Below are 20,858 nucleotides of genomic sequence, written 5' to 3' on the forward strand. Positions count from 1 at the left end.
GAGGTTACCTGAGGGACCCCTTACCTCTTTAGTTCTATGCACGTAGAACTTGAGAGCCCTGACCGGGCACAGGGCTCTCTCTGGTTCTTGGCCCACCAGACTTGACATACCCTTGATCTCGAAAGTCTTCGGCCAAGGTTCGAAGGATTTTCATTCTTCGCCAAGAAAGATGGGTTCAACGAGCAGACAGCATTGTCCCCTTTGAATCCCATTAAACTGCTAAACGCTTGAATTTCACTAACTCTCTTAGCCGTCGCAAGAGAAGTTAGGAAAAGAGCCTTCCTTGTCAGGTTTCGAAGAGACGCTGTCTGAAGCGGTTCGAAAGTGCTCGACATAAGGAATTTCAGGACTACATCCAGATTCCATGATGGAGGTCTCATTTGAGGAACCTTCGAGTCTCGAAAGACTTCAAAGGTCATGAATATCCTTGTTGTCAGACAGGTCTAGGCCTCTGTGCCTAAAAACCGCTGACAACATGCTTTTATATCCCTTGATGGTAGGGACGGCTGCTAAGTTCTGCACATTTCTGAGAAATAGCAGAAAATCAGCTATCTGGTTCACAGAGGTCGAGGAAGAGGAAACTCCCTCCTTTTTACACCATGCCCTGAAGGAAGCCCACTTCGATTGGTAAACAGCTCTTGTGGAAGCACGTCTCGCATGTGCGATTGCTCTCGCAGCTGCTTTCCGAAAAACCTCTCGCTCTGGCCAACTTTTCGATAGTCTGAACTCAGTCAGACTCAGAGCGGTAGAGGTTTTGGTGAAACCTTCGAAGTTGAGGCTGTTTGAGTAGATCTTTCCTCCAGGGCAATGTCCTTGGAAAGTCTACAAGGAAAGACATGACCTCTGTGAACCATTCTCTCGCTGGCCACATCGGAGCGATCAGGTTTAACCTTGTCCCTTCCGAGGCCGCAAACTTCCTCCATGACTTCCCCAGAATCTTGAATGGTGGGAAGGCGTATAAGTCTAGGCCCGTCCAATTCCAAAGCAACGCGTCTACCGCGATTGCTTCTGGATCCAGGACCGGGGAGCAGTAAAGAGGAAGTCTCTTGTTCCTTCACGTTGCGAATAAGTCGACCAGTGGACCGTCCCCACAGCGTCCCACAGGTCTCGACAAACGTCCTCGTGCAAGGTCCCATTCCGTCGGAAGGACTTGGTCCGGCGACTGAGAAGGTCTGCCCTGACGTTTTGCACTCCTGCAATGAATCTCGTCAGGATAGTCACCTTTTTTCTTTTGCCCACAGCAGAATCTCTCTCGCTAGGGAGTACAACGTTCTGGAGTGTGTTCCTCCCTGGTTTTTTAAATAAGCGAGTGCTGTGGTATTGTCCGAGTTATCTGAACAATCTTGTTTCTCCAAACTCTTTTTCGAAGAACTGCAGGGACAGAAATACTGCTGCAGTTCTTTGACATTTATATGGCCAGGCTACCTGTTCCCCTCTCCAGGAGCCTGACACTTCCTTCCCCCCTAGTGTTGCTCCCCACCATCCTGTGATGGAAGCGTCTGAAAACAACACTAGGTCGTGGCTCAAAAGACTTAGGGACACGCCCTCTTGAAAGCTTCTGAGGGTCCAACACCATCTTAGGTGTTTGGTTCGATTGGAATCAACTATTCTCAATATTGCATTGAGATCGTCTTTGGCCTTCCACTCGTCTGCCAAGAAAAATTGGATGAGGCCTGATGTGCAGTCTTCCCAAGGAAACAAACCTTTCTAGCGAGGAAATGGTTCCCCAGCAGACTCATCCATTCCCTCGCCGAGCAAGTCTCTTTCCTTAGAAAGGCTGAGATCTTTTCTAAGCCTAGCCGCTGACGTTCCTGGGACGGAACGCTCGAAAAGCCACTGAATCCATCTCTGAATCCCCGGAATACACCGATGGACTGTGTTGGGGTGGGGTCAGATGCGACTTTCGAGGTTTGACCAAGAAGTCCCAGGACTTCGCTAAGGCTAAAGTGAACTGCAAGTCCTTCAGACACTTCTCTCTCGACGACGCTCTGATCAGCCAGTCGTCGAGGTATAGGGAAAACTCTTATTCCGAAGAGTGTAGCCACCTCGCTACGTTCTTCATCACCACTGTGAATACCATCGGAGCCGTGGTCAGTCCGAAGCACATAGCTCTGAACTGCCATACTTTGTTGTCTAAGACAAACCTTAGATACTTTCTTGAAAGAGGGTGGATCGGGATGTGAAAGTACACGTCCTGCAAGTCTAAGGATACCATCCAGTCGCCCGGTCCTCAACGCTCCCCAGAACAGAATGAGGCGTCTCCATCGTGAATTTGATCTTTTCCACGAAAAGATTGAGCCTGCTTACATCTAGAACTGGACGCCAACCTGACGACTGCTTTGGTACTAGGAAGAGTTCTGTTGTAAAAACCTGGTGGGAGACCCCAGGTCCGCGACTTCTTCCACCGCTCTTTTGTCGATCATCTGCTGAAGGAGAATCGAACAAGACTTTCTTCTTTTCCCCTTGGTAGGATGGAGAAAGGTCTCTGGGAGTCGTAGAAAGAGGAGGAAGATCTAAAAAAGGGGATCTTGTACCCTGCTCCACGATCTTGAGGGACCAAGAGTCCGTGTCTACTCTCTCTCCACACTCCCGCAAAATACTTCAGTCTGGCTCCGACTGGTGTCTGAAGGACATGCTTTTCACTTGGAAGGCTTTGGCTTAAAGGAAGCTCTTCCTCGTGAAAACCCTCTCCCTCGAGGAGCTGCTCTCGAGGGGGGAGCCCACGAAAGGGCTTTACTTTCTTCGGCGGACGAACTGCAGCCGAAGAGGTCGAAGGTACGGCTGACCGTCTTGTAGACTGGGCCAAAAGGTCCTGAGTTGCCTTCTCTGTAGCTGTTCGTCAGGTCCTTTACCAAAGTCTGGGGAAGAGATGGTTCGAAAGAGGCGAAAAACAACAAATCCGCTTTCTGAGCTGGCGTCACCGAACGAGCTGTGAAGTTGCACAGCAAAGCTCTCTTTTTTAATAAAGCTGTTCCAAAGTGAGATACGAGCTCCTCCGAACCATACCCTGACGGCTTTGTCCATACATGCTAACACGCTGGACAGCTCCCCCCAGACTAAGAGATTCTGGGCTTCTCGCTTGCATATCCAGACTCCCAAACACAGTCAAGGAAGTTGAAGACTTCCAGCGTCCTGAGCAGACCCTTCAAATGGTGGTCAGTCTCCGACGCGGTCCAAGTTACCTTGGCAGAGGGTAAAAGCGACCTCCTCTGCAAATCCACAAGGCTGGAGAAATCTCCCTGAGCCGAAGAAGGGATACGAACTCCCATTCATCTTTGGTTCTATACCAAATGCCCCCTTTTCCACTAAGTCTAGTTGGAGGCAAGGCGAAGGTCGTCTTACCTTGGTCTCTCCTTCGTATCATCCAATCCTGGAGCTTTTTAAAAGCACGTTTTGTTGATAGAGAAGTTTTTCATCTCTACAAACTGCCGGGTTTTCCCAGTTTTAGATGAAGAAAACTGCGAGGAGAGATGGGAGCTGCGGGCTGAAATTTGTCTTCAAAAGAAGAACGCAAGAGTCGTACGAGGACTTTATAGTCCGAGATAGAAGGGGCTGTAGCAGGTTTCCTCTTCAGCCGATTCAGCCGAACTATTAGCTCTCCTTCTTCTAAACGGAAGAGGAGACCGTTCTGTCAGGAGAAGGCGTCCTAATGGCGGGTCTTGGCTTGATCAAAGACCCCTTATCCTTGCTAGATGCAGCCTTATTTCGGCTGTCTTCTTTATGACGCTTACTGCTCGTTGAAGGTAGAGCGTCCTGAGGAGGACGAGCGTCCTCAGCGCCTTCCGCAGCAGTCTCACCTGCTCGAGAAGCGTCCCTTACATTTCTTCGCTGGCATACGTGCTGTGCACGTAAACTAGCGTCTGGGGGTAAGACTTCTTGATCAGAATCCCCAAAAACGTCTTGAAAGGAGGTCTGAACGTCCTGGCGAGCTTCCTGCCAAGCGTCCTGTCTAGCGTCCTGGTGAGCGTCCTGCCGAGCGTCCTGTCTAGCGTCCTGGCGAGCGTCCTGACGAACGTCCTGCTAGCGTCCTGCCAAGCGTCCTGACGAACGTCCTGCTTAGCGTCCTGCCAAGCGTCCTGACGAGCGTCTTGACAAGCGTCCTGACGAGCGTCTTGCCGAACGTCCTGCCGAACGTCCTCGTACAGAGCGTCCTCCTCAAAAGCGTCCTGACGTAACGTCCTTCTAGAGGACGGACGAGATCGGCGAATCGCCGAAGGAGAAGCGATCGGCGAACGAGACGAAGTAGGAACTGCTTAGTCCTCTTGACAGGCAGTCTAAGGTCCTTCCTCCGCTTAGGCTCGACTGCTGCTGGGCGAGTCCTCTGAGCCATAAGCGAGGATAGCTGGTCCTGAAGGGACAAAAGAATGTTCTTCGTCGGGGAAGAATGAGCAGAGGAAGCAGGACTGATCCTGTGAGAAGACGAGGGGCGAGGGGACGCCTCCTTCCTTCTCACAGGTACAGCTACCTGTTTCTCAGGTATACGCGCCTGTGCACGCAACCTAGCGTCCTCATCGGAGGAGATCCTACCCTCTCTTCTGAGGCGGAAAGACATCATAAGCGTCTTCCGACGAAAGCGGCGAAAGAGGACGTGAAGCGTCCTCCGCAAGAAACGTCCTTTTTAACGGACGAGAGTCTCTCCGAGCGCTCCACCCTTGCGCGGGGAGGACGCTTGGCGGACGAGAAGCACTCTTTCAGGACACGCTCTGTGCACGTCCTTGGCAGCCTGGGTCTTTGCTACAGGGTCTGCCGAAGGGACGCCAGATCGGTGGGAAGCCCCCGTAACCCTCTTGCGGCTTTCGACATACCTCCTCCCTGGGTCTTGGAGTCTGATAGAGGTCTAGGCCTAGAGGCATTATGGGGCCGATCTGACGCCCCCTCCACAACACTGGGGGCACGATCACACACTTGCACCGAGCCAGTTTCTAAGCTTTCACTTTGGTCTCCAGAGTGCGAAGAGACTCCAAAATCATAGAGAGAGCATTCGCTTCTCCCGACACAGAATCAGAGCCGAAGGCAACACAGGTTTAGGGGTTGTAAACACTACGGTGTTAGTGCAGGAGAGATGTTAGTCTTACCTTTGGAAGAACCACTCCTTGAGGAAGACCTCCTGATCCTATCGCGCTCCAATTTAAGGTCGATAGGACTCATATACTCTCCATTCATCATCAGTCAATTTCTCACATTCATTGCACCGATGATCAATCAAACAATTAAGCCCCTACCAACTCATACATACTGTGTGGGGGTCTACCGATGCTTTCGGTAGCCTCACCTTACAATCAGCCCTCACACACACTCTGAAACTCACAACACTTGATCCAGACATATCTTATAGAGAAAAGTCAATCCAAAATCAAAAAACGGTCCACTATCGCGCATGCCAATTCACAATCCAATTCAATACCAAAAAAATCAATCAGATACTTAAAAGCGAGTCATTTCCAAAAATCCTGAGCAGAGGTCTGTAAACAGATGTTTACCGACCGGCGACAGAAAAAATATGAATAGAAAATGGGGAATGGTTCCTGGTATCCGCCTCCCAGCGGCGGGAATGGGTACTACCACCTGGCCGCCACTGCGTGTGCCGCGAGTTTTGAAATTTCTGTCGGACGTCAGAAAATACAGCTATATATATAATCTGTCAGGTAAGTGGCATGAACAAAAGTAATGTTTTCCTAAATGTTATTACTACTGTAATTACACTACTACTATTAACATTTCTAAAAGGTTAAGAATGGCAAAGGTGCTGTTAACCCTTAAACGCCGAAGCGGTAAAAAAAAAAAAATGTTTCCCGTGTGCCGGAGACGTTTCAGAGAGAGCACAGAAGCGGAAAAAATATTCATTTTTTTTAACAAATCATAGCGCGCTTAGTTTTGAAGATTAAGAGTTCATTTTTTGGGCTCCTTTTTTTGTCATTGCCTGAAATTTAGTATGCAACCATCAGAAATGAAAAAAATTATTCATTATCATATAAATAATGCAATATATGATAGCGCAAAAACAAAATTTCATATATGAATTGTATTCAAATCGCGCTGTGCGCAAAACGGTTAAAGGTAACAAGTTACTTTTTTTTCGTTGTAATGTACACTAAATTGCGATCATTTTGGTATATAACAAATTGTAAAACGATAAAAGCAACACAGAGAAAATATTATCACAAAATAATGCATGAATTCGTAACGCGCGGACGTAAACACATATTTTTTTCAAAAATTCACCATAAATCTAAATATTGTCCTAGAGACTTCCAATTTCTTTCAAAATGAAGACAAATTATTGGAATACTATACTGTAAGAATATTAGCTTACAAATGCAGTTTTCGACCATATCTCACGAGTTAAAGTTGACCGAATGTCGAATTCTTTTTATATATATATTTTTTTATATGCAATTATTTCGGAAATAAGAAAAGCTACAACTTTCAAATATTTTTAGTTTTATTCTACATAAAATTGCGCACATTTTCATATATAAAACTCTATGAAATGCCTAATATGAAACGGAGCAAATATTCCGAGAATGGGACTTACAAATTTCGGAGATTTGTGGCGGAGAATCCGCGCGCGGAGGGAAGGAAAGTTTTTTTTTTAAATTCACCATAAATTTAAATATTGTGCTAGAGACTTTGAATTTGTTTCACGATGAAGATAAAATGACTGATGATTACTAGACTGTAAGAGTTTTTATCTTACAATTGCGTTTTTCGACATTTCGGTAGAATCAAATTTGACTGAACGTGGTTTTTTTTCTATTTATCGTGATTTATATGCAAATATTTCAAAAATGAGAAAAGCTACAACCTTCAACTATTTTTGGTTGTATTATACATGAAATTTCGCACATTTTCATATATAAAACTTTATGTAACGGCTAATTTAAAATGGTGCAAACATTACCACAATCGCACCTATGATTTTTTCCTTTCGGAAAAAGTTACCGCGCGGACATAAAAGAATAAAAAGTTATTTTTTTCATAAATTCACCATAAATCAAATATTTTGCTAGAGACTTCCAATTTGTTGCAAAATGAAGGTAAATGCTTGAATATTACTAGAATATAAGCTTTTTAGCTTACAATTGCGTTTTTCTACCATTTCAGTAGAGTCAAAGTTGACCGAAGGAGGTTGAAAATTTGTCACTTATCATTTTTTTATAATGAAAATATTTCAAAACTGATAAAAGCTACAACCATGGGTTGTTTTTTAGTTGTATTGTGCATGAAATTGCGCACATTTTCATATATAAAACTTTATGTAACGGCTAATTTAAAATGGTGCAAACATTACCACAATCGCATGTGATGATTACTTTTCGGAAGAGTTACCGCGCGGACGTAAGGAAAAAGTTTTTTCATAAATTCACCATAAATCAAAATATTGTACTAGAGACTTCCAATTAGTTGCAAAATTAAGTTAAATGATTGAATATTACTAAAATATAAGAGTTTTAGCTTACAATTGCGTTTTTCGACATTTCGGTAGAGTCAAAGTTGACCGAAGGTTGAAATTTTTGGCACTTATCGTTATTTATATGAAAATATCCTCAAAACTGATAAAAGCTACAATCATGAGTATTTTTATGTTGTATTCTACATAAAAACTGCGCACATTTTCATATATAATACTCCATGTAACGGCTAATTTAAAATGGTAAAAAAAATTATGTCAAAGTGACGAAATAATTTCCGAGATGTCTCACAGATACTTTTTAGTGCGGCAAGAAGAAATTCGCGCTTGCGCGCCTGCGTAACGATTGTAAACAAAACAACGCCTTGATCCGTGAACTCCCAGCATCCCCCAAGGCGCGTGATTCAAGAGTTTTCGGCTGGTAGGCCTAACAGTATTTTTCCGCGAATTTTAAAAAAAATTTTGTATGTTGACGAAAAAATCGTCCAGTCGGCACCCGAGAGACAAAAATGTCGACGTAAAATACGTCCAGTCGGCGTTTAAGGGTTAAATGTAAACATGTTATTTTCATGATAAAATAAATTTTTTGAACATACTCACCTGGTAGTTATATATATAGCTTACGTCCCTGACGTCACGGCAGAATTTCAAAACTCGCGGCAATCGCCGATTGGGTAGTCAGGTGCACCACCTGTGCGCCCTCTACCAGGTACGTAGCACCATACCAACTATTCCTCAGATCTTCCATGCCCATAGTTTCTAGAGGGGAGGAGGGTGGGAATTTAATTATATATAACTACCAGGTGAGTATGTTCAAAAATTTAATTTTATCATGAAAATAACATTTTCAAACATCTAACTCACCTGGTAGTTATATATATAGCTGATAACACCTTGGTGGAGGGTCAGAAACAGCTATCATCGTTGGAATTGACATAAGTGTTAATAAAACAAACTTACGGGTTCGTACCTGTTAAGGAAGCTGACTTTAATGATATCCTGTCTCATTGTGTCTGCTTTCCTTATGAGGTCCACGCGATCACCCAGGGGGCTGAAGACCTCTTGGAGACTGTCAACCGTCAAACCTCTATGTGCTAGACTCCCTACAATACTCTTGTTCCGGGGCACTACTAAGGAACAAGTTGATCACCTGACTAAAGATCAATGATTGTGGAAGACTGCATCCAGTCTCCACAAACAACCATAACTTTTCAATAGTTCCAAGAGAAGAAAAAGGATATTGGATTATGGGTTTTAAGGGTAGACCCTTTTCCCACTACTGAAAGAGCTGCTACAAACGGACCCAGTGTGTAGCAGTCTTCATACAAAGTTTGCACTTGCGTAAGAATAGTGCGACGCAAAAACTGACTTGCTCTCCAGAATGTTGCGTCCAGGATATTCTGAAGAGATCTATTTTGTTTAAATGCTACCGAGGTTGCTACAGCTCTAACCTCGTGAGTCTTAACTTTAAGCAGCTTCATATCTGCTTCAGTACATGCTGAATGCGCTTCCCTAATTAATTGCCTTATAAAAAAGGATAGCGCATTCTTCGACATTTGCAGAGAGGGTTTCTTGACCGAACACCAAAGCCCTTCTGAAGTGCCACGTATTTGTCTCGTTCTCTTCCAAGTAATGCCTCAGAGACCTTACCGGACAAAGAACTCTCTCTACTTCCTCACCCGTGAGATCCGAGAGGTTCGGAATTTCGAATGACTTGGGCCAGGGTTTGAGAGGGGCGTTCGTTTTTGGCTAGGAATCCCAACTGTAGCGAGCAGATGGCTTTGCCCTGTCTGAAACCTACAGTTTTGCTGAAGGCATGGATTTCGCTGACCCTCTTTGCTGTTGCTAGGCTAATCAGGAAGAGAGTTTTCATGGTGAGGTCCTTAAGGGATGTTTCCTGTAAGGGTTCGAACCTGTCACTCATGAGAAACTTGAGGGACTACATCCAAATTCCAAGATGTTGAGGATTGTATTCTTTCCTTAGTTGTCTCGAAGGATCTAAGAAGATCTTGTAGATCCTTATTATCAGATAGATTAAGGTTTCTATGCCTGAAGACAGCTGCTAGCATGCTCCTATAACCCATTGATAGTAGAAGCAGAAAAGTTACGTCTCTTCTTGAGGTATAGCAGAAAATCTGCTATCTGAGTCACAGAGGTACTGGAAGAGGAAATAGAGTTGTTCCTGCACCATCCTCTAAAGTCTCCCACTTCGATGTATGGACCTTAATGGTTGAAGACCTCCTTGCTCTTGCAATTGCACTCGCTGCCTCCCTCGAAAATCCTCTAGCTCTTGTGAGTTTTTCGATAGTCTGAAGGCAGTTAGCTGAAGAGCTTGGAGGTTTTGGTGATACCTTTCCAAGTGGGGCTGTTTGAGTAGATCTACTCTTAACGGAAGGCTTCTTGGGGTGTCCACCATCCATTCCAGTACCTCTGTGAACCATTCTCTTGTCGGCCAGAAGGGTGCCACTAGAGTCATCCTGGTTCCTTCGTGAGCCACAAACTTTTGTAACACTGTGTGTACCATTTGAATGGGGGAAAGGCGTACACGTCTAGATGTGTCCAATTCAGAAGGAACGCATCTATGTGGATTGCTTCGGGGTCTGGGACTGGAGAACAGTAAGTCTCCATCCGTCTTGTCTGCGCTGTTGCAAAGAGATCTATGCAAGGGCGCCCCCAGATTCGCCATAGACTCTTGCAAACTTCCTGATGGAGAGTCCATTCTGTTGTCAAGACTTGATGTTTTCTGCTCAGGATGTCTGCTCTCACATTCTTTTCTCCCTGAATGAAGCGTGTTACCAGAATCACGTTTTTTCCTTTTGTCCAGAGGAGCAGTTCTCTTGTGCTCTGTATAGAGAGACTAGTGAGTCCCGCCTTGTTTGCTGATGTAGGCCAACGCCGTTGTGTTGTCGGAGTGACCTGTACCAATTGTTCCGGACTACGCTCTCTAATTCCTTGAGAGCTAGGAAAACTGCAGTCAATTCTTTCAGATTGATGTGGAAACTTTACTTGCTCCTTGTTCCAGAAGCCGAGACTTCTAACTTCCCCAGTGTTGCTCCCAGCCCGAGTCCGAGGCGTCGGAAAACAACACTAGGTCTGGGTTCCTCTGCTCTAGGAGAGGCCTTCCTGGGAGCTTGACGGGATCGTTCCACCACTGTAGATAGTGTTTCATGTCGTTGAAAGAAACAGGAATACACATTGACTCTAGTGTCTTCTTCTTGTCCCAATGCTGATTTAGAGAAACTGCAGAGGGCGTAGGTCAGTCTTCCCACGGAGACAAACTGTTCTAGCGAGGAAAAAGGTCCCCAGCAGACTCATCCATTCCCTCGCAGAGCACTTCTGTTTCTTTAGGAAGTTTCTTATTTTCTCTAAAGCTTGTTCCGTTTCTCAATGTGGACGGAAAAGCCCGAAAAAACCTGACTCTGAATCCTCATCCCCAAGTACAAGATTTCCTGGGATGGGATCAGTTGGGATTTCTGGTGGTTTATCAGAAGGCTAGGTCTTCTGATAATCGAATTGTTTTCTGAAGATTCTCCAGACAGTTGGCGTAGGAAGGGTGGGCTCTGAGAGCCAATCGTCCAGATACAATGAGGCTCTGATGCGTTTCTTGTGTAGCATTGCTGCTACGTTGCTCATAAGTTTTGTGAAAATTTGAGGTGCGGTATTTAGACCGAACAAAGACTCGGAATTGAAATGTTTCTGTCTTGTAAACAATCTTAGGTACTTTCTGGAGTTTGGGTGGATCGGGACGTGAAAATAAGCATCCTGGAGATCCAACGAAACCATCCAGTCGTCTCGTCTGACTGCAGCAAGAACTGATTTCGTTTGTCTCCATAGTGAATTTTGTTTTCTTCACGAAAAAATTCAGGGAACTCACGTCCAAAATCGGTTTTTCTGCTAGGGGGTTTTTTCCAGAAAGGGATCTTGTATCCTTCTTTGAGAAGCTGAATAGACCAAGGATCTGCTCCTTTTTCTCCCATGTTTGCCAGAAATTTTTGAGTCTGGCTCCTACCACTGTCTGAAGAAGAACTTTGTCAGACTTTATTACTTCCTCCTCTGAAGCCCCTTTCTTGGAGTTTTTTTGTAATAGGTCTTGCATTCCCTCTCCTGAGGGATCTACCTCGAAAGGGCCGAGAACTACGTGGTAGAGGAGTGGTTTCTTTAAGTTTCTGTCCTGCAAAACTTGACGGAACAACTCTCCTTGCTGCTTTAGTCATCAGATCTTGTGTCGCTTTTTGAGTCAGAGCTGAGGATACTTCTTTTACCAAACTATGCGGAAAAAGATGAGTCGAAAGGGAGCGAAAAAGCAGTTCCGCTCTCTGAGTGAGCGTTACTCCACTCGAAGAAAAGAACAAAATTGGGCCCTTTCTTCAAGATTCCAGCTGAGAAAAGGGCTGCTAGCTCGTTCGACCCGTCTCGAAGCGCTTTGTCAATGCATGACATAAGGTGAACGAGTTCTTCCGTTTTGGTAGACTTCAAGTTTTCAATTTTCTTTCCCAACGAACCCAGAGTCCAGTCTAGGAAGTTAAAGACTTCGAAGGCTCTAAAAATCCCTTTGAGGAGGTGGTCCATTTCAGAGGAAGACCAAAAACACTTTCGTCTTCCCCATGGCCGTCCGACGAGAAGAGTCCACAAGACTAGAGAAGTCCCATGGGAAGAAGCTGGAACTCCCAAACCTAGGACTTCTCCAGTGTCGTACCAGATGCTGGATCTGGAAGCTAATCTGGCCGGAGGAAATGAGAAAGCTGTTTTTCCCTGGTCTTCTTAGAGTCCATCCATTCCTTCATTAATTTCAAGGCTCTTTTCGAAGAGCGCGATAATACCATCTTCGTAAAGTCGGATTCTTTAGAAGCCTTCCCTAAAGTGAACTCTGAAGGTGGAGAACGAGGGGCAGCTGGCACAAAACTTTCTGGAAAAAGTTCCGCAAAAACTTTCATAAGCCTTTTAAGATCTGCTGAAGGTTGTAGATCTGTTTGATATTCTTCCTCGGAAACGACTTGCATCTGATCAAAAGGAGAATGGGGGATGTCTTTCATTCCTTTCTTCTGATTGAGACACAACTGATGTAGCGATGTCATGTTGCGTTTGTGCATCCTGCTGTCCAGTTTCTTGATGCCTGGAGTCTCGGCATCCTGTCTCATGACGATTTTCGTCCTGGCGTCTTGCTTCAAGACGTTTTTCGTCCCTGGCGTCTTGCTTCAAGACGTTTTTCGTCCTTGCGTCTTGCTTCAAGACGTTTTTCGTCCTGGCGTCTTGCTTCAAGACGTTTTTCGTCCTGGTGTCTTCCTTCAAGACTTCTTTCGTCCTGGTGTCTTCCTTCAAGACTTCTTTCGTCCTGGCGTCTTGCTTCAAGACGCTTATCGTCCTGCTGTCTTGCTTCAAGATGTTTTTCATCCTGGCGTCTTGTTTCAAGACGTTTTTCGTCCTGTCGTCGTGCTTTAAAACGTTTTTTTCGTCCTGGCGTTTTAACAGTAAGAGTAGCAGGTTGATATGACTGCATAAGAGAGGAGAGTTTCTGCTTAAAATCTTGCAGTACGGAAAAACTGTGGAGCTTCTTGCTGCTGGGAACAGACTAGAGAAGTTGCAAAGTCAATCTCTCTCTCTTCATTCTGTTCGTCTTGAGATGAAAGGCCTGAAGAACGCCAATCCGAAGGAGGAGCAGGAGCATGCACTGAAGGCATCCAATCGTCCGATGCTTCCTTTACTCCTACCAAAGACGACGGCCGCCTGTGCGGTATCTTACGTCTTATATTGGTAGGAGAGCAAACGGTCGGAGACGAAATGGAAGCGAACAGGAGTTGTAGCACGCACCGAAAGTCTCCCTTCGTCCGATCCTTCCTTACTTCCTGCCAAGACGACGGCCGCTTGTGCGGACATCATGCGTCTTGATTTTGGCAGGAGAGCAAGCATCGGAATCGAAAGAGAAACGATCCGGAGTTGCAGTTTGCAACCGAAGGTTTCCCCCTTTTCCTTTCCAATATTTCCTTGCCTCCTACCAAAGACGATGGTCGCCTGTGCGACGTCTTACGTCTTAATTTGGTAGGAGAGCAAAATATCGGAACCTGAAGGGAAGCGCTCGGGGCTGCTCCAATGACTACATCCTGGACGCTCTTGACGTATATCGTCCTGGCGTCCAGTTATCAAGACGCTCGGCGTCCTGGGATTTCCTTTTAATGGGTCTGGATTTAGAAGTCCTGACGCCAGCCCCGTCTGGGTACTGCGTCGTCAGAAGACGAAGAAAACACTTTAACCTCGCCTTTCCTATAGCGAGGGTGAGCGTCCTGGGGATCGTCTACAGGTACGCTCGAGGGGACGACCGCTCGGGAGCTAAAACCTCTCGCCTCCCTTCGTCGGTCGACTTTCCTTCTCACAGGGGTTTGGTGAGCTTGGAAGAGGTCTAGGACTAGGAGCACGACAAGTCCGAGCGGCCGCACCCTCCACTGCACTTGCACTAATTTCACATATTCACTTTAATATCTCTCATATTAGACCATAATTTATCCCTGTCTTGTGCCAGGGTGGATTCTACCGCCCGTTCACCAAGGGCTTGAATGGCCGTCATCATGTCCTGTAATGATGGACTTTTACCTGTTTCTGAAACTGGATTTGGTAATGATACAACAGGGAGAGGAATCAATAGGATTATCGAGGGATAGAGAACTATCTATTCCTTGACTGTCTATGGAGGAGCGAGACAAGGTCTTCTTCGCTCTCCTTATCCTATCCTTCTCTAATTTACGCACATAGCGGTAATATTTCAATCCATTCAGTCTCAGGCAAGCCCACACATTCATCACATCTATCACCTATCTCACAAACTTTTCCTCTGCATTTACTACAAATAGAATGAGGATCTAAAGAGGATTTAGCAAGTCTAGTCTTGCAACCTTTCATCACCCATTCTCAAACTTGAAGCAGAAATCAGACATGAGAGAAAATCAAAAAGAGAGATCAAAAACAACAAACAAAGGTCAAACCAACAATATCGAAACGAAATCAAAATCCAATCAAGCGAAAGCCAAAGCCAAAGTGTACTTCACCAAATAATACTGCAAAAGACACGGGCTATAACGAGCGAAGTTCCAACGATGTCACCGTAGCGGCGGCAGGGAAGATCTGAGGAATAGTTGGTATGGTGCTACGTACCTGGTAGAGGCGCACAGGTGGTGCACCTGACTACCCAATCGGCGATTGCCGCGAGTTTTTGAAATTCTGCCGTGACGTCAGGGACGTAAGCTATATATTATAACTACCAGGTGAGTTAGATGTTTGAAATCGATGTTTACATTTCTGCTGGCCGTTCAACTACAAGTTGATGTCAATGATGTGGAATTATTCCATGAATAGGCTATAATATTATGAAGATATTCCAATAATATATAAGGTGAGAATGGCTTTATTACCTTTATTGTCAGTTAATATCATAATGTGAATCTGTTCGTGCATTTGCTGGTTACCGGAACCGGACAAGGCTTAGCCTACAACGGACAAGCCCTTGATGCTGCTATTCATACCAGTGATATAGATTGAGAAGTGGTCCGAGGAAAAACCCGTGAATAACTGAATCCGTGATGGCTGATCCGCGACTAAGCGAGGCCCCGCTGTAATTCCAAAAAATAATTACTTAAATTTGAGTCAGAATCGAGTTAGTTTTTCACTAACGAATATTTTCAAATTAATCATCATAAATATGTAAAATATTGATGTTTTACTATTTATTTAAAAAATTATCCAAGTGCACGCTTCGTCGTCATCTTCTATCAAAACAGTTGTTTACTAACAAACAAGCCGGTTAGGGACCGTGTTCCGATTGTTGTGATGAAAGTGTCCCAGCGACTGTGGGTGCAAGTGGTGTGCGGATTTATCACAGGCAATGGGAAGTTTATTGACACAAGCGACTCCGTAACCATTGAGATGGCGTCAATCTTCTAAATATTTTGAGTTGTAAGTAAAAATGTTGAATGCGTTTTAGTGAGATTTGGACTGCCTTGTACATCCATTTCACTACCCTCTATTTAAATCTTAAAATTTGACCTTAATTTCTACCTTTGGCGAAAATACTTACTTCGAAAGGAGAGTAGAGGTCTTTAGTTCCGTTTCTCACCGACAACAAGTCGCGACTGATGCCCATCTCCGATGTCAGGACGCGGGGTCCAGACGCGTTATAATGTACTTTTTTGGGGTTGTTCAAGTTGATCGTACATGGTCCACCCCTGTACCATGCGGTTTTTTACCCTAGTAGTAGTATGTGAATCAACTAGGGTAGAATATCACAGCAGGCCAAGCAGGCCACCTACAATCAACACCTAGCCACCCTCCGAAAAAGTACATTATAACGCGTCCTGACACCGGAGATGGGCATCAGTCGCGACTTCTTGTTGGTGAAAAACGGAGCTAAAGACCTCTACTCTCCTTTCGAAGTAAGTATTTTTCTCCAAAGTTAGAAATTAAGGCCAAATTTTAAGATTTAAAGAGGGGTACTGAAAAGGGTGGCCTACTGCAGTGGAAATCTCACCAAAAACGCTTTAGAAATTTTTACTTTACAACTAAAAAATGTTTCTAAGATTGACGCTATCTTGATGTTTACGGAGTCGCTTGTGTCAACAACTTCCCATTCATGTGCTAAATCTGCACACCACTTGTACCCATAGACGCTGGGGCACTTTCATCACAACAATCGTAAACCCACCTCTTACCAGCACTTATTCGTACTTATTCAAGGGGACTACAGCATTCTTTGCGGCGTTTTGCGCTCTTCAATTGTTTATCAGTGTTGTCAATTGGTATGTGTTTACCCTCCAAACTAGGTATAAGACTTACACAAAACCGGGGAAATAAGTGAAATTAGCGTATCTATTTGTAGTATATATACATATTAGAGCAATTTTATCATTACTGCATTACTATGACAACTAGAATTCATCGAAACAGTTTGTAAATGCATCGGCGTATGTGTGACGCTCCACTAGATTGGCAACGATGAGCATTTTTCTCACGTCGTCTGCTCGTAAGTATACATCCGAAACATTTGTAATTTTGGGGGGTTAATTTGGTTGCAAAAAAGGGATAATTGGACATGAATTAAATAAACATTTGAAGTAGAGTTAAACTAAATATTGAGTAAAGTAAACAATTAAGGGAATAAAGCTTTGCATCTCATAATCATTGTTGTCGTCGGCTGCTCGTAACTTTGTTTCGGAGTGAGTTGCTTAGGAAACACGAACAGCAATGTGGTTCGAGTGCACTGTGGAGTGAATTAAGACCAAAATGTGTATAATTACAATCAATAAGCACTGTGGAGTTTCAGTTGTGATGGCAGTAAGGATAAAAACCACTGATTACAAGGTAAGAATGGAATTCAGTTCCAACCATAACCCCGGGAATAACAAGTTTCATACTTTCACTAATATAGGCAACAAAATGTTGTTTTATTGTGCTGATTACAACTGCAATCTTGAGTAAGATCAATAAACGTTACATACATACGCTAACATTGTTCAAATGAGTGCTGGGAAGGCTGGGGAAAGATGGTGGCCGTCACTGATGAGAACCGTCCATGCAAAACGTAGCCGCCATATTGGATTTCAAAACTGCCTTGAAAACATATTTTACGAAGAGCTCACATGCTTAATTCGTATGGGGCTTTCATATATCACAATATGTTGACGAAACTTCAGTCTTTTAAATGGTATGCTTAGAGTTGCAATTGTATTCATGTTTCACCAATTAAATATCGAGTGAATAAGACCCGTCCACCGTGATGAGGGTTGGCCTGTTGTGATATTCTACCCTATAGGCTAGCTACCTAGTAGTAGCTGGAACCAGGCGGGGCAACTACCTTATAGGCTAGCAAAAATTTACCTAAAAGGCCTAGGCAAAGCTTAGCCACGGCTACCTAAGCCTTGACAGTCCTCTGAAATTACAAAGCTACACGCGTGTTGTAGGTAACCTTAGTTTTCCACTCTAGGCTGAATTAACCTAACCAAACTAGCCTACAACGAAGATTTGCCTAGCCTACTAACCACACTGCAATACAGACTAGCATAACAAATACATTACATCGTGGACAGCTAGGACTAGCTAGGCTAAAACCTAGGAAGTAGGTAGGCTAGTACCTACTAGGTAGCCTAGTACTACCTAAAAGGTCATGGAAAAAGGTCTAGACATGACAACCTACGCTGGATGGCAGCCTTGGCCTTTATGTTTGCCTGCCTTGGGGACAATAACAGAATGATACAGTTCTACTTACATAACTTGAAGGAAATACAACGTACAGCAGGGTAGTTTCTCAGGGACGTACTAGTATCTGAGAGTTTGCGTGTTTCTTTAATGGAAGTCGCTTCGTGTTTACGTCTCGTAGCTAAAACTGTGTTGTCATGCACTTTTCGTCCTTCTTCTTTATTTTAGTAAGAGATCTGGCTTCTTTTCCTAGAGTCAATTTACTAAAATCACATCAGAAATACAAAGATTAGTCATGTTAACCTTCATTTGTGGAGGAATATTAGTTTGTTAATATCGTGTGTGTTAGCAGTTAAGGTAAGGGATGAATAATGAGTTTATCTAAATCTCATGAGGCTCATTCCAAACTCGTTCAAGCAATATCCAAGCTCCTCTCCATTGACATTGTTTATTATTTCTATGCAAAACACTTTAATTGGTACAAAATGTCTCGCAATCATTTAGGAAGGTAAAGGACACAATCGTTCTTCTTATGGAGCGATATAAGGAACTATTTCGTCACCAATAATTAATGCATTGGTGAAATATCTATCTATCTATCTATCTATCTATCTATCAAATCTATCTATCATCTATCTATCTATTCTATCTATCTATCTATCGATCTATTTTATTAAAAATTTTTTTTAGTAACATATATATCTATTATCTATATATATATATATAAAATAATATATATATATATATATATATATCATATATATTATATAATTATATATATATATATCCCCTTCGTACCCAGCCTTAAGTCTCAGAATACTGGACACTTAATAAACAATCCTCTCAGTTGAAAAATTCAGTAGTTATGGCATATAAATATCCCAATTTCTTTGATATATCATGCCCTCCATACCAATGCAACTCTGAAAACATGGCGTCAAGCAAGCCGCCGAGTGACCAGAAGTTCTATTTCTTGAAAACATCTGACATTATGGGTAAATTCATTTCACGACCTATCACGTCCAACTTATTACATCAGCTGCTTAAAGATCTTAGTGAAGATCCTTCACACATTAGTGCATAATTATGACCAGGCCTGTCAGGACCGGAGATTAAAACAGGTAGCTGGGTACTGATGATTTAAATACTTTGTTGTTGTTTTAGATTAAGCTGACCTTGTGTCAGCACGGGCTCTTGCTTACAGAGCAGCCCGTAATTCAAGATGGTGAGAATGTGGTAATGGTAGGATATGAGCCTTTATTTGGTGATAATGAATGAGATTGATGAGTGTGATGCTGGAAAGAAACATTTGATGGGTAAGGATGTCCAACCTTTTTAAACCCTGAGGTGCCCTTCAGTGGTGGGAAAAGTGCAGTAGTAGTGAGTGTTGGCAAGTCAGAGAGGCCAACAGATTGGAAGAAGGAAGGGTTTGAGTTTTAGGAAAAGATTGCTAATTAGTTAGCTTGTGAACTCCGTAAGCATGTTCCTTATTCCATTCCTATTTCCAGTGGGTGGTTGTATGTGTTGCTTGATGTGTGAGGTTGAAGGATTGATGTGGCTGAGGTGAGGGGTGGTGAAAAGTGTCAGAGTTGGTGCTTTGCTTTTGGATGTTGGGTGATGAAGGTTGATTGCTGGCGAGTCTTTGCGTCAGTTATGCCTTGGGTGGGTGGATTTATTTACAGACGAACAAGGTTGACATACTTTACTTTTAGGGGTTTATTTCTCGCCCTCCATCAGACACTAAGAGTCTGTTCTTTCCAGCTTATATTTTCCTCTGTATCTTTTCAGTATTCGCTAGCATTTGTATTCAGGCTTAATAGTTTTCTGATCACTATTATAACACTTTTCAAAGAGATAAGTCTTCAGGTTTTTCTTGAAAGCTGCCGCATTTTTGCTATTCTTGACATCAAGTGGAAGGTCGTTGAAGAGTCTCGGTGCAGCATAACAAAAAGTTCTTCCTCCTATTGCATGATTCACACTAATTTCGAATAGTCTATATGGGTCATCAGCATGTCTAACTCTTACAGCAGCACTAGTAACTTGAGAGTAGGGGACCAAGCAATCACGAAGATATTTAGGCTTATCACTTGTAAGTGCCTTGTAGTCAACAAACAAATCTTAAATTCAATTCTAGCCTTAACAGGTAACCAATGTAGATCGATCAGTGCAGGAGTTATTCTCTCCCGAAATTTAATGCCTTTTATCAGTCTAGCCGCCCGGTTTTGCACATTTTGAAGCTTTCTTAGTAGTGTATTGGGCAATTTATAGTACAGAGAATTGCAATAATCAAGCCTTGATATTACGTGACTCATCACTAAAATTTTTGTACTGCCCTCTGTTAAATATTTTCTAATAAATGCTAAGTTTCTCAGGTGATAGTTATACACACTTTCACTGTATTCACTATTTGATCCCTCATTGACAAATTACAATCCATCAGTACACCCCAATTTTTCACAACAGGCACAATCCTAACATCAGCGTCACCAATTTTTATACTTTGAAATAACTGGTAAATCTTCAAAGCCACCTTTGTGCCAAAAAACATACATTCTGTTTTATCATCATTTAATTTAAGCTTTTTCCTCTGCATCCATATTTTTATTTCAGTCATCATCTCAACAATTTTCTTCATTGTATCTTGTGTTGTTGAAATTGAAAGGTAAAACTGAGTATCATCTACATATAGTTTAAAGCCCACTTTTTGTTTTTTCAAGATATGTGATAGCTCTATAGTATATATGTTGAACAAGATAGGGCCCAGAACACTACCCTGTGGTACACCTTTCATAAGAATTCTCTCACTAGATCGGTTTCCAGAAACTTCTACAATAGTCTTCCTGTTCGTTAAGTAGCTTCGCAAAAATTCCAGTGCTTCCTCAGTCACTCCAATGGACTTTAAGTCGTCAAATAAGTACTCGTGCACAACAGTATCGAAGGCAGCACTAAGATCCAACATAATCAAAATTCCACACTTTCCTTCATCAAGAAGACCTATCATATCATTCATTATTGAGCATAAGGTAGTTTCTGAAGAGTGATTAGCTCTGTAGGCCGACTGATTTTCCGGGAATACCTCTAACTCATCAATATGCGCCCATAATTGCTCACTTATGATTTTTTCAATAAGCTTCGACATGGAAGATAAATTTGAAATGGGCCTATATGAATTTAGTTCGTTTACATCACCTTTTCCTTTGTATATGGTTTGATCAAAGCAGTTTTTTCACAGCTAGGAAAACTGGATTGTGATATACTTAGGTTAATTATA

The 20,858-nt window shown here is 43.2% G+C and overlaps 1 protein-coding gene across 1 annotated transcript in view; it reads right to left on the reverse strand.

Annotated features, from left to right (window-relative positions):
* Positions 1 to 18,019, reverse strand: part of LOC135210954 (cotranscriptional regulator ARB2A-like) — a 199,625-nt gene extending 181,606 nt beyond the window's left edge. The window contains exon 1 of the mRNA XM_064243932.1: positions 17,658 to 18,019. The gene's annotated coding sequence lies outside the window, so the exon portion shown is untranslated. The remainder of the gene's footprint in view (positions 1 to 17,657) is intronic.
* Positions 18,020 to 20,858: the final 2,839 nt, after the last annotated feature.

Source organism: Macrobrachium nipponense, chromosome 4, assembly GCF_015104395.2.
Source record: "Macrobrachium nipponense isolate FS-2020 chromosome 4, ASM1510439v2, whole genome shotgun sequence".
In the NCBI taxonomy this organism is placed as follows: domain Eukaryota; kingdom Metazoa; phylum Arthropoda; class Malacostraca; order Decapoda; family Palaemonidae; genus Macrobrachium; species Macrobrachium nipponense.